The sequence below is a fragment of the Penaeus chinensis genome, chromosome 22, assembly GCF_019202785.1.
Source record: "Penaeus chinensis breed Huanghai No. 1 chromosome 22, ASM1920278v2, whole genome shotgun sequence".
Taxonomy (NCBI): Eukaryota; Metazoa; Arthropoda; class Malacostraca; order Decapoda; family Penaeidae; genus Penaeus; species Penaeus chinensis.
Genome location: NC_061840.1, coordinates 19,638,664 through 19,651,163, shown reverse-complemented (window position 1 = coordinate 19,651,163; position 12,500 = coordinate 19,638,664).

Here is a 12,500-nt window from a genome sequence, read left to right as displayed (position 1 = left end):
GATAAAATGATATAAGGGAAATATAGTACAACCGTTCATATAAATTCAATCTAAGAATTTCTGAGTACACTCACCTTCACGACCATGAACTTAAACATTCATAAACAATTTCTCATGTACTCACACCTTCCACACAGCAGGAGCAATACTAATAGCTATCAGTACGTTCTGAGTAGATACCAGAAAATTCATCCCTATCACCGTCCCCATTCTCACGGTCTGTAAGTGTTTCGCTCGAGTCCGGTGCAGCATCAAAATCAAAGTTCATAGGTGGATATGGTAACTGGTCACTCTCCTCTACAAAGTCTATCTCTGACGCAGGAACAAATGGCCTGAGCTGACTTGCGTGGACACGCATAGTACGATGAGGTTGCTGCAGCTCCAATATATCATAGACAACAGAACCAACCTTCTTTAGAACCCGAAATGGCCCCTTCCACCGGCTATCTAGGGCTCTTGTGTTACCTTCTACTGTGCGTAAAACTAAAGATCCTTCACTTAAGTGTAGAGGTCTCGTCTTTCTATCATAATACCTCTTATTGGCTTCGCGAGTTTCTAGGGTCACCTTTATTGCTATACGGCGAGCCTCAGCAAGACTCTTCATCATCAACCCCTCATCAGTAGTCTGCAGATTTGTCAGACCGCGAGGAAAAAGTGCCATTCTCCCGGTCAGTAGGTACAAAGGTTGATCCCTGGTTGACCGATGGATGGCCGAGTTCAGGGCAAAGCGTACGGCTGGCAGGTGGGTAGGCCACTGTGAAGGCGACCGTTGTACCAGAGTTGCAAGAGCGTCTTTCACTACCCTGTTGCTCCTTTCAACTACACCATTCGATTGTGGGTGGTATGCAACAGAAAAGGAATGTTTCATCTCTAACTCCTTTAAGAGTGAACGCCACTCATCAGAAGAAAACTCCAAGCCATTATCTGTGTGGAGTTGGGCTGGAGGACCAAACAATGTAATGAAGTGGTCAACAAAAGCTTTCAAAACTCTACTTGCAGACTTATCCCTGAGAGGAATTAACTGGAGATATCGTGTATGATGGTCAATAATGGACAAGACGTATCGAAATCCTTGTGCAGAACTGCGAAGGTCCATTAAATCTGCGGAGACCATTTCTAAGGGAGCTTGAGGTGGTGGATGTCCTTGCATAGGTGCTCTAACCACTGGAGCCTTGCGACGCTGACACGTTTCACATCCAGCAACATACGTTCGTGCCAAATGAAGCATGTTTGGGAAGAACCAGTTATTCCGTAAATTTTGATAAGTGCGCAGTGCCCCTGGATGGGCTGCCGTTGGAGGCTGGTGAGCCATGTGTAATGCCTGGTGGCATAGATGGTGTGGCACATAAATCTGTTTAACAACACGGTCTGGAAAATGACGAAGGTGGTATAATACTCCATCGTGTGTTTCAAAGTTGCTTATAGCTGCAGGTGGACGAATATTAGGCAATGACTGACGTCTCTCGAGCCAGGCTATCAGATCCGCACAGACAGGATCCTGTAGCTGTTCATCTCTCATCTGCCGAGAGGCTAAGGACGTAAGGTTGAGCATCTGACATGGTTGCTGTCCTTGCACCTCCTGATTCTGCACTGAAGGGGTTATTTCCAGTAGTGGGGCATCAGAATTAGGTCCAGGCATAGCATCAGAGTCTTCTACAGGACAAGCATAATCAGGAGATGGGGTAGGTTCTCCTGGGGGTCTGGACAGAAGGTCAGGGACATAATTACTTGCTCCTTGCTTATAATGTAGTGCAAAATCATAGTCAGATAACTCATGGGCAAACCTACTTAGCCTCTTACTCTTGGTCTTTCTTGAAAAGACGTATGTTAGTGGACTATGGTCCGTCCAGACAGCGAAACGTCTACCATAAATGTAGGGGTCAAATATTCTAATGGCCTCTACAACTGCAAGGGCCTCCAAATCAATGATGGGGTAACGAGATTCTGCATCCTTTAGTATCCGTGACCAATATGCAACAGCATGTGGTTTCCCACCTTCGTCCCTTTGGAGAAGAACAGCACCTAGAGCCTGACCACTAGCATCAGTGTGGACCTCGAATTGTCGGTCAAAATCTGGAAGGCGCAGGACAGGTGCTGTAACCAAGGCCTTCTTTAGCGTGTCAAAAGCCTGTTGAGCTGCGTCTCCCCATTTGAATCTTACATTCTTCTTGGTCAGTTGGGTCAGCGGGGTAGCAATAGTGGCAAATTGTGGAATGTGCCGCCTGAAAAATCCACATGCACCAAGAAACCTGCGGATGTCACGTGCTGATCTGGGTCGCTTCATGGCTGCAATTGCTAGCACCTTGTCAGGGTTTGGCCGAACACCATCCTTCCCAACAATAAAACCGAGTAGTTTCACTTCCTGTCGAGCAAATTCACACTTAAGGAGGTTAAGTTTCATGCCTGCATTTTCAAGGAGTCCTAAAGTCTCTTGTAGATGTTTCAGGTGAGCATCAAAGGACGTAGATGCAACCACAACGTCATCTAGGTAGGCAAGAGTGTGTCGCCCAAGAACAGATGAGAGAACAACATTCATGGTCCTCTGAAATGTTGTTGGTGCTGTTGACAGTCCGAATGGAAGACGTCGGAACTGATACAGGCGATTTCCATCCGTAAAAGCTGTCTTTGGGCGGTCCTCAGGGTGAACAGAAATGGCCCAATATGCAGCTCGGCTATCGAGAACAGTGAACCATGTCTTCCCAGATAGAGAGTCCATGAGCTCATCTATCCTAGGAAGCGGATAGCTGTCAGGTGTCGTTACCTTGTTAAGGCCTCGATAGTCCACACAAAAACGTACCGAGCCATCCTTCTTTTTGACAAGAACAACTGGTGATAACCATGGGCTCGTAGAAGGTTCTATCACACCTTGTTGTATCATTGTCTTACACTCCTGCTTGATTATTTCCTTCGTGCTCTGTGGTAGTCTCCACTGGCGTACAGAGACAGGGACATTCGTATCAGTGTGGATTCGATGTTCGATACCAGGGACAGTTCCTACTGAGTGTTTGTCCCCTGTGAATAGTCTGGGAAACCTCCTCAAGACACCTGTTAGTCGAGACTTCTGTTCGCATGTTAGGTGACTAAGTCTTAGCTGTTCCTCTGGCAAAAAGATGCCATCTGTGTTTGGTGGCGGGGTGGCACTGGTGACACCCTGCTGGGGTTCACTGCAAACTTGACAAAGTTCATCAATAGCAGGTGTCTCAGGAAATACAAAAAACTCATCAGGCTCATAACCAAAGTCAAGGCATGCATCAAAACTTTCAAATCCGTCCTCAATGAACCCATGCTCTTCAGTTGATTCACTCAGTGCATTACTTTGGTAACCAGAATCAAGAGCTTCAGCATTAGTTACTTCCAGAGGGCCAAAATTTCCATCAGACACATCGTCATGTGGTGAGTGAAGGAACTTGGGGGCTTGGTTATCAGTGGTTTCCTTGACAACACTCCCTGGGTCTATGAGTTCTGCATAACCCACAATAGTACCAGGACTCACTTTCCGGGGTTTCGGGTCTGTATTTACTACCCAAATGCTTGACCTTCGTTCTTGAACAGTGATAAGGGTGCGTGGAATGAGCAAACGAGACATATTACCTTCAATAACAGCAACATGAGTTTCATTAGGAACACTACGTGAAAGGGAAGCAGCAACAAATCTACCAGTTCTGGGTCCAATTGTTGTGGTTTCAGTCACATGCACGGGCGAGACATAGCGAGGTTGCAAGGGAATGAAGGGCTCCGGAAGCTCTCCCTTGGACTCATGACACGCAGGAACCTCACAACAGTGCGAAGACTCCTCACCCACGAACCTAACTTCATGACGGTGACCATCTAACTCCAAGTAACTGTCACCAGAGCTTGGCGAGATACACAGAAGCACTGGAAATCTCCTAAGCATATCCATCCCAACGAGCATGTCCCCTGGAAAGTGAATGCCAGAGGTGATACAAACCCTGTGTACAAGGTCCAGACCGGAGTGGATGGTGATCTTCAGATCAGCTTCAGTATCGACAGATTTGGACATCCCAGCAACTCCTTTAAGTGTCCGAGAACTACGTAGCATGCGGATGCCAGGTAGGAGTATGGCTGCTTTCTCCTTCAGTACTGTCACCTCCGAGCCAGTATCTATAAAACAGGTCATATCCTTACCGTTAACTGGCAAGATGACCTGCGGTCGTCCCTTCAGTGTTGGCATAGCTTTCTTGGTTGGTGACCTCCCTTGGACTGGAACTGCCGCCTGAGGGATGGGAGTTTTGCCCTGGACGGCTGGTGCGAAAGGGACAGGAAGCTAAGAAGTGACCAGGCTCTCCACATCCATAACACACACGCTTGTTGGCACGGCACTCCGACGTGTCATGCCCCTCGAGACGATGATATTCACACCATGAGCGCCGATGACTGCTGTTACGACGGGGCGACGTTGACTGATGAGAGTACTGTCGATTGCCCTGAAGTTTAGGAGACCAGTGAACACGCTGCTTAGGAGGGGTCCATTGATGCGGCTGTGGTTCTGGTGACAACGATCCTCGGGTGCCTTGTATAGCTGCTGCTTGGAATGGCCCATCACTATAATACTCTAGTGCGGGCGTGGCACCTTCTGCTAGTGGCTCAGCTATTGGTGGATAACCCAGGGGCATGGGCATTTCATAGGGAAGTGGCCGATTATGCTGCTGCTTGGCGACCTGATCCCTACGTGGAGTACCATTAAAATTCGGCAGGACGGCCTTTACCCCAACTGTTGCATCCCATATGGCCTGACACTTCTCTGCCATACGGCATGTTGATGTGAAGTCCAGTAGCAAGAGTTGCCGTCGAAGCCAAGTTGGTAGACCTGCTGTGAAAGTCCTTCGGAGCAGGCCATCCACATCTCCAATCTCATAAGGGTAGTCACGAGCTCCTTGCATAACTGCCATCTCAATTGCTTGATAATAATCCAGAGGCGATTGTCCAGGTGTCATCCGGGACTGAGCAAGCATATCGAAGAAGCGTTCTGGTGTGCATGTCCCCCGAAACTTGGTCCTTATTTTCGCCTTTAACTCGTGCCATATGGTAATATCCTTAAACACGGGCCCTAAGAGCACCATCTGGGCATAGCCACGAGCTCTCCCCCTAGCCATACGAATAAGAGCATCGTCGGTAGCAGGGCGTGTCAGCATCTCTATGGTAGCGATCCATGATTCCACCTCTCTATTACGTTGTAATGCTTGTGATGCTGGGGTTTCTCCATAAAACACGGGTATCTCATCGCGGCCGTACAGTGCTGGAGGCATTACGTGATGATCTGGAGGGCGGAAGCTAACAGTAGGCACATCATGAAGATTTCGGGCAGGATGCTGAGGGCGTGGCTGCTGACAGATCTCTTGGTTAACAATGGTTGACACAGGCTGCACAGGGGGATCTCTTAGCGGTGCTAGGTGTTGTGGCTCTTCAATAGATGGTGCAGAGTGGCTGGTCTCGTTGAGTGGTGTTTGGTGCGATGACTGGGTTCGTCGTAAGGCTGCATTCTCTTCCTCCAGAGCGGCCACACGAGCCAGGACACACTGGAGCTGAGCAGTTAATTCAGACATACTCGGCACATTGGTTGCTGAATGCGGAAGTGCTCCCGGAGGTTGCAACTCCAAGCCATCCTGGAGAGGCGTGTCTGCAGCTGGAGTCTCTTCCCTTGTAGTAGTCTCAGAATCCATGTGAGAAGATTCCTGTTGTAGAAGCGATCCTGTGGGGGTTGTTCCACGTGAGCTTTGACGCTGAGATGGCTTGTGTTTCCCCATTAAGCGCACCGACCTACGCACTATCCTCCTAGTAGCACTTGGAAGCAAAGTAGTTCGCCGGCGGGGCCTTCGTCGCACCTCAAATGCCAACAAGCATGGAACACTACTCAACCCGTCACTGCATGCACCACCATCGCAAGAGAATAGATCCTTACAACCAGGAGAAGACACCTTGACTCTTATACAGATCCACTTGCAGTATCCTAGCTACACGTTATACTCACATACCAATTGATAAGGCTCACTTCATGGGCTTCCTGCTATCATATGCTCATCCACATACACGAACAATAATTTCATCCAACCAGGTTCAAGGTCGTGAAGTCTCGTCCTCTCGCAGGAGGTCTGGCAATTCCATCTGTAAACAAATAATACCGGTAGACACTGCTCCTCAAAGTAGACATAAAACTCAATACAAGAAGACGTATGGGGTTCAGGATGCTGGAGTACCTTCTTTAACACAATTATAGACAAATGAAACTATTTTTGAATACAAAACCAAAATTTACATGAACTGAAATATCTAAATACACATAATACAAAGAAAAGGGAATCAGATTACAATGCACTCCTTTGACATTCGTGTGAAGCACCAGTATAATTGCAAATTGTATATTTTGACAATATTTTAAAGTACATATTTCATATAACAGAACGAAAGTAAAATTCAATCAACTGAGATAAAATCTCCAGCATCTACACCGTCTGCCACCACTTGTAGCGTCGTCGTCTGGTCGTGTATGCCCGACGCGCTATTAATACAATCTACGTTGAAATTGGAAGGTAGCTCTGGCCGTTGGATTTCAGCTCCGTTTCGCTTATCATCAAATATATCTTATTCCATTGTAAATATAATGATATGCTTTGTTGGTTAGTATCTGTATGTTTTAAAAAGCTGACTGGCTGGACTGCAGCATAGGATTATTATACTTAATTACTGGTTAACAATTTATTAAATAATCTTAAGTTACAAAAAGATATATACATTTCACTCGTGCCACAAGAAAATGTTCTTTAGCTGTTCTTTCGTACTTGCGCCAACACCACCACAAAATACAGAGGAAATACTTAGCTGTTGATTATTTTAACGAAATCCGGGGGGGGGGGGGGTGTCAACAAGAGCGTGTGTCCAGCCAGTCGTGAGCGCGAGCGTGAACTCCCGCGCCCTTGAAAATCACTGCAAGGGGCACGACCTAGAACGGCTCTGATTGGCTGGGGCCACACGCCCGTTAACCTGATTGGTCTATACGTAATTCGGGGGTATATCTTTTAGAAATAAAATTAAGTGGCATCGAGTACTAAAAAGTAATGCAGAAAAATGTGGCAATAAAAAGCATTCTACAAAACATCTAGGAAAATATATAAAAACATTAAAAGAGAGAAAAATAAAAACTATACACCAGAAAATAAAATAGTGTATGCTTAAAATAAAAAGAAAATGTAATGTCATTCTTAACAGAGAACGGACGTTATTTAAGGCGGTATTCGTATACATCCATCCGTACAAGTAGATATGTTTGAATATTTATAAATCATAAGCCAGGTGGACCTCAGGGTACACTACAGATATATCTATTTATCTATCTATTTTTAGATATTGTATATTTTGAGAGTTTTGTATAGAAGATTAAAAAAAAGTCACATGATTTAAAGAAATCGCTCCTTCGTCTTTTGATAAAAAAATAAGGTATTGGTCCGTTTATGACCAATAGATGATTATATCTTTTAATTATATGAAATGGCCAATTTTGATAATATATCACATTCAACGTACGAACAAACACAGGTGCTTACAAAAGTCACACGTAAGATAGATTTTATATATAATTTATTTATTTAAATTTTATTTTATTTATTTATTTTTTACTATTATTTTTTTTCTTTTTTTTTTTCTTTTTTTTGCTTAGAAAGTTATATTTTAATATTTTAAATAGGACGATAAATTTCGTCAAAACCAAGTAAATAACTTTGTGAATGCTAATGATCTCGGCAAAACTCGTCCGCGGTCTCCACTTAGGGCGAGTAAACTTTCAATAAATATATTCTGGCATGACGGAGGAGGTTTCCGGTTTGTCTGGAAATTCCTCCTGGAATTAAGAATTAGTCAAAGCACTTTGATGCCCGAACACATTAAGAAGTCTGTTGACCTTTGCCGGAGCGAGAGGCCTGAAGTCGCCAATGTTAAGCTTAGTTTGGTCGCACTTGTTATATCTTCACTGAGGAACAGAGGTATTTATTTCAAATGGAAAAAAAAAAAAAAAGTTTTATCACTTCTAAAATTCCTTATATGTGGTTATTTTGGTGATGAGTGTCAATATTCTCGACACCGTCCACAGTCACCTTGTCTAGAAATCAATAAAGTATAGGTAAATACTTGAAAAGGTGGACTTTTTATAAATTCACTGCTACTTGATACTTATTAGCGAGTTTAAAAAAAATACATACGTAGATTTTTGGGTTTTCAAGATGATTTTACTGCATCTTGTTTAACTTTACTGAGAAATACTTACGATAGTGGCGATTGAAGGCGAGGGCTCTAGATGGCTTCCGTGAATGGACGACGTTCCAATATTCCCTCTACACGAACGCCTGGCGAAGCTGAAAGGAAAAGGAGGGTGAAAGGAAAAACAGCCACAGTAAAAAATACAATTCTATTTCATTTCTTACTGTGGCTGTTTTCCTTTCATCCTTGTGTACACGTTACTGTGTTTGTGTCCAAAAAGGAGGGTCTTAGGGTACCAACTAGTGAATCCCCAGGCGAACAGTGGGCTATTGGTTGCCTCATGTTCTTTAAAGCACGACCCTAAATCACACAAAACAGACAGAACACTCAACAGGTAAATCTTTCTATTCATAAACACTAACGCGGCTTACTCACTACTCCGATGACGCAGCAGCACTTGGCTCAGCGATCGGCGGAGGGCGAGGCTCGGGCCATCTCTTGAGTTCTCCTTGGAAGCCTCCTCCTCGAAAGTCTGCCAAGGTGGAGGTTAATAGTTCGAGGCGTCTTGAAGGCGGAGACGGTCGTTCGCTCGTTCAGGGGGAACGGCTCGTTTGTGCACGCTGGTGCCATGCACGCGGCGTGGCACAGCGGTGGGGCGCCGTGCCACTACAAGTTCCCTAGATAAGCACAGTAGCCGAGCTGCAATAAAGTGCTGAGTCATAATCGGCATTGTAGTGGATATAACACCCAACCAATCCTTTTAGTTGCACAGAGTTCAATCAAAATTCTTCTAAAGTATTCCTGCTTCTCGTTGGCTTTAGTGAGGCATCTGTCGCCATATGTTTCCCATCCTGGTCTGCATAATGAGAGAGAGAGAGAGAGAGAGAGAGAGAGAGAGAGAGAGAGAGACAGATACAAAGAGAGAGACAAACAGACAGATAAACAGACAGGCAAGCAGACAGACAGAGAGGGGAGAAGGAGGAGGGAGGAGAAGGAGAAGGGGGAGGAGGAGGAGGAGGAGGAGGAATAAAATAGGAATAATAGAAAGAGAGAGAGAGAGATAAAGAGAGAGAGAGAGAGAGAGAGAGAGAGAGAGAGAGAGAGAGAGAGAGAGAGAGAGAGAGAGAGACAGAGAGTGAGACAAACAGACAGATAAACAGACAGGCAGGCAGGCAGACAGAGAGAGAGGGAGACAGAGATATGCTAATGCTAAGGATAATGATAATAATTACATGGTAATTCTATTAGCTTAGGGATTAACTGGCTAGACTATGTTAGGTCAAGTTAGGTTTAGCTTGGCTAGAGGACAGGCTAGGGCAGAAAAAGTTAAGGTAAGCTAGGGTAGGTTTGACTATCTTACGAAATGCGAGAAAAGAAGAGTAAAAAAAGTAGAAAGAGAGAGAAAGGGGGGGAGAGAGAGAAAAATAGATAATGAGAGAGAGATAGAGGGAAACTTCATCTACAAGTTATCTCTATTAGATCTAACTACAAAGTTGGAAAACTGGAATAATTCAAAATAATAATAATACCAACAACAACAAAAAACAAACAACAATGATAATGATGATAATAATATTAGTAACAATAATAATAATAATAATAATAATGATAATAATAGTAATAATAATAGTAGTAGTAATAATAATAATAATGATAACAATAATAATAGTAATAATAATAACAATAATAATAATAATAATAGTAATAATAATAGTAGTAGTAATAATAATAATAATAATTACAATAATAATAATAATAACAATAACAATAATAATAATAATAATAATAGTAATAATAATAGTAGTAATAATGATAATGATAATGATAATGATAACAATAATAATAATAATAGTAATAATAATAGTAGTAATAATAATAATGATAATGAAAACAATAATAATAATAAGGACATACTACCGCAAAGTCGACGGAAATCCTTTGCCTGGGGAATCGCCAGACAGCGTGGCGCCAGGAACCATCCGATGTCGGATTCCGAAATTTTCTCCGCCAAATATCGTTTATTAATTGTTGATGGAAGTCCCTTTTTATGTTTCATTTGTAGTTATTTTTCGTGATGAGCAAAGGTACGCAAGCACAAGCAGTCACAAACATACATACATGCGTACACACGCACTGTCGCACGCACGACCAAGCACGCACACACACGCACACACCCACATAAGAGAAACATAGAGGGAGATAGATAGATTGATTGGTAACCAGAGAAAAATACAGAAATAGATAGATAGATAGATAGAGAGTGGTTAATTACCGTCATAATTATATCTATTAGTAGGACATAATCATTATGCGTCATATCGCTTCTGTCATTGATGATGATGAGGAGGAGAAGGATGTAAAGATAATAATGATAAAGATGATGATAATACTTTTGGTGATGATGTCGATGTTGATGGTAATGAGAATGCAACTATTGCGGATATTAAAACAACTATCACTTCTACTATTGAGGATAATGATAACGATAAGGCAATGCACCTGAATCCAAAATGGCGGAAAATGCAAGTCACGCTTCAGCACCTCATTTCAAAGAGCATCTTATCTTGCTAATGATTACGGCACTGTTGTCTTTTAGAAGAAATAAACTTGGTCGCTGGTTAATAGATTCTGACCTTGTTGTGAAATTCCAGTGATATTATTAGCAAAACTGCGAAGTCGACAGTCTGTGTCAAGAGGGAGAGGCACCATCTTGTTTATTCTGCAATTGATCGAAGTCAGCACAACTGCAAGATGTTGTTGCATCGGGGAATCATAAGCCTCTTTCCTTATCGCGGATGGGATGAAAATACTCCCACGGCGATCGGTGACAGATAATTAAAATTTTCGGGGAAATTGCTTTTTTTTTTTCTGCGGGAGTGACCTCATCTATTAATGCCTGAGGTAGAGGGGGGCGGCTTTGAGCGATAAATTAGCTCTCATATTTTCGTGTAGAGAGAGCGGTAAGGAATATGAGCAACAGTATCACCTTGCAGTGAACTTATCATGTTAATTGGGGTCTTATCAAAGGACTGATTCGTCGCGAACTGTCGCTGTTCCGCTCCGCTTAAGACAGAAGTCTTAAACAGACTAACTCAGATAACTCTATCTCAGCAGCCTTTATGTTCCTCGATCACTCTTTTCTTCCGATACGAAATTCAGCATTTCTCTGAAAGGAGTGAATCGCAGTAACTTGATAATTTTGCCCCGAGTCTGTGTTTAAATCGAGATTTCGAAATCTAATATCAACATTTTCAATTTATTCGTTCTGATTGGTGAAAAAGATAAATGGATTGACTATTTCTTTTTATATCTAACCATGTATTAATGTACTTGTGTCTGGCGATATATCTTTTTATTGCTGTCTGTCTGTCCATGCATCTACCTGTCTTATTTATGTATGTATGTGTGTGTGTGTGTGTGTGTGTGTGTGTGTGTGTGTGTGTGTGTGTGTGTGTGTGTGTGTGTTCTTATGAGTGTGTGTGCGTGTGCGTGTGTGTGTGTGTGTATATGTGTGTGTTTTTGTGTGTTTTTATATGTATGAGTGTGTGTCCTTATGGGTGTGTGTGTGTGTGTGTGTATGTGTTTATGTGTTTATATGCGAACGCACGTGTGTGCATGTGCTTTTGAAAATGTATGCGTATATATGTATGTGCATGTGTATGTTTGTGTAAGTATGTATGTTTGTATTTGTGAATACACACGCACACGCACATACACACACACACACACATACACACGTACACACACAAACACATACACACACGCAAACACACACACACACACACACACACATACACACACACGCACGCACACAGGTGTGAGTGTTTGTGTTTGTACTATATACATATGTGTGTGTGTGTGTTTGTCTGTGTGTCTGTGTGTGTATGTGTTTGCGTGTGTGTGTGTGTGTGTGTGTGTGTGTGTGTGTGTGTGTGAGTGTATGTGTATATATATATATAATATGTATATATGTATATATATATATATATACAGTATATATATATATATATATATATATATATATATATATATATACATATATATATATATATTTATATATACATATGTAATATACATATGTGTATCATTCAATCTATCAGTCTACTATCTACCTACCTAACTGTCTATCTCTCTGCCTGTCGACATATCTATCAATCTATACCTTTTTATCCATTTATTCCTCTGTCTATCTATCTATCACCTCCTTTCCTCCCCTTCCCCCCCCCCCTCTCTCTCTCTTTCTCCCTCTCTCTTTCTCTCTCTATCTCTGTCTCTGTTTATCTCTGTCTGTC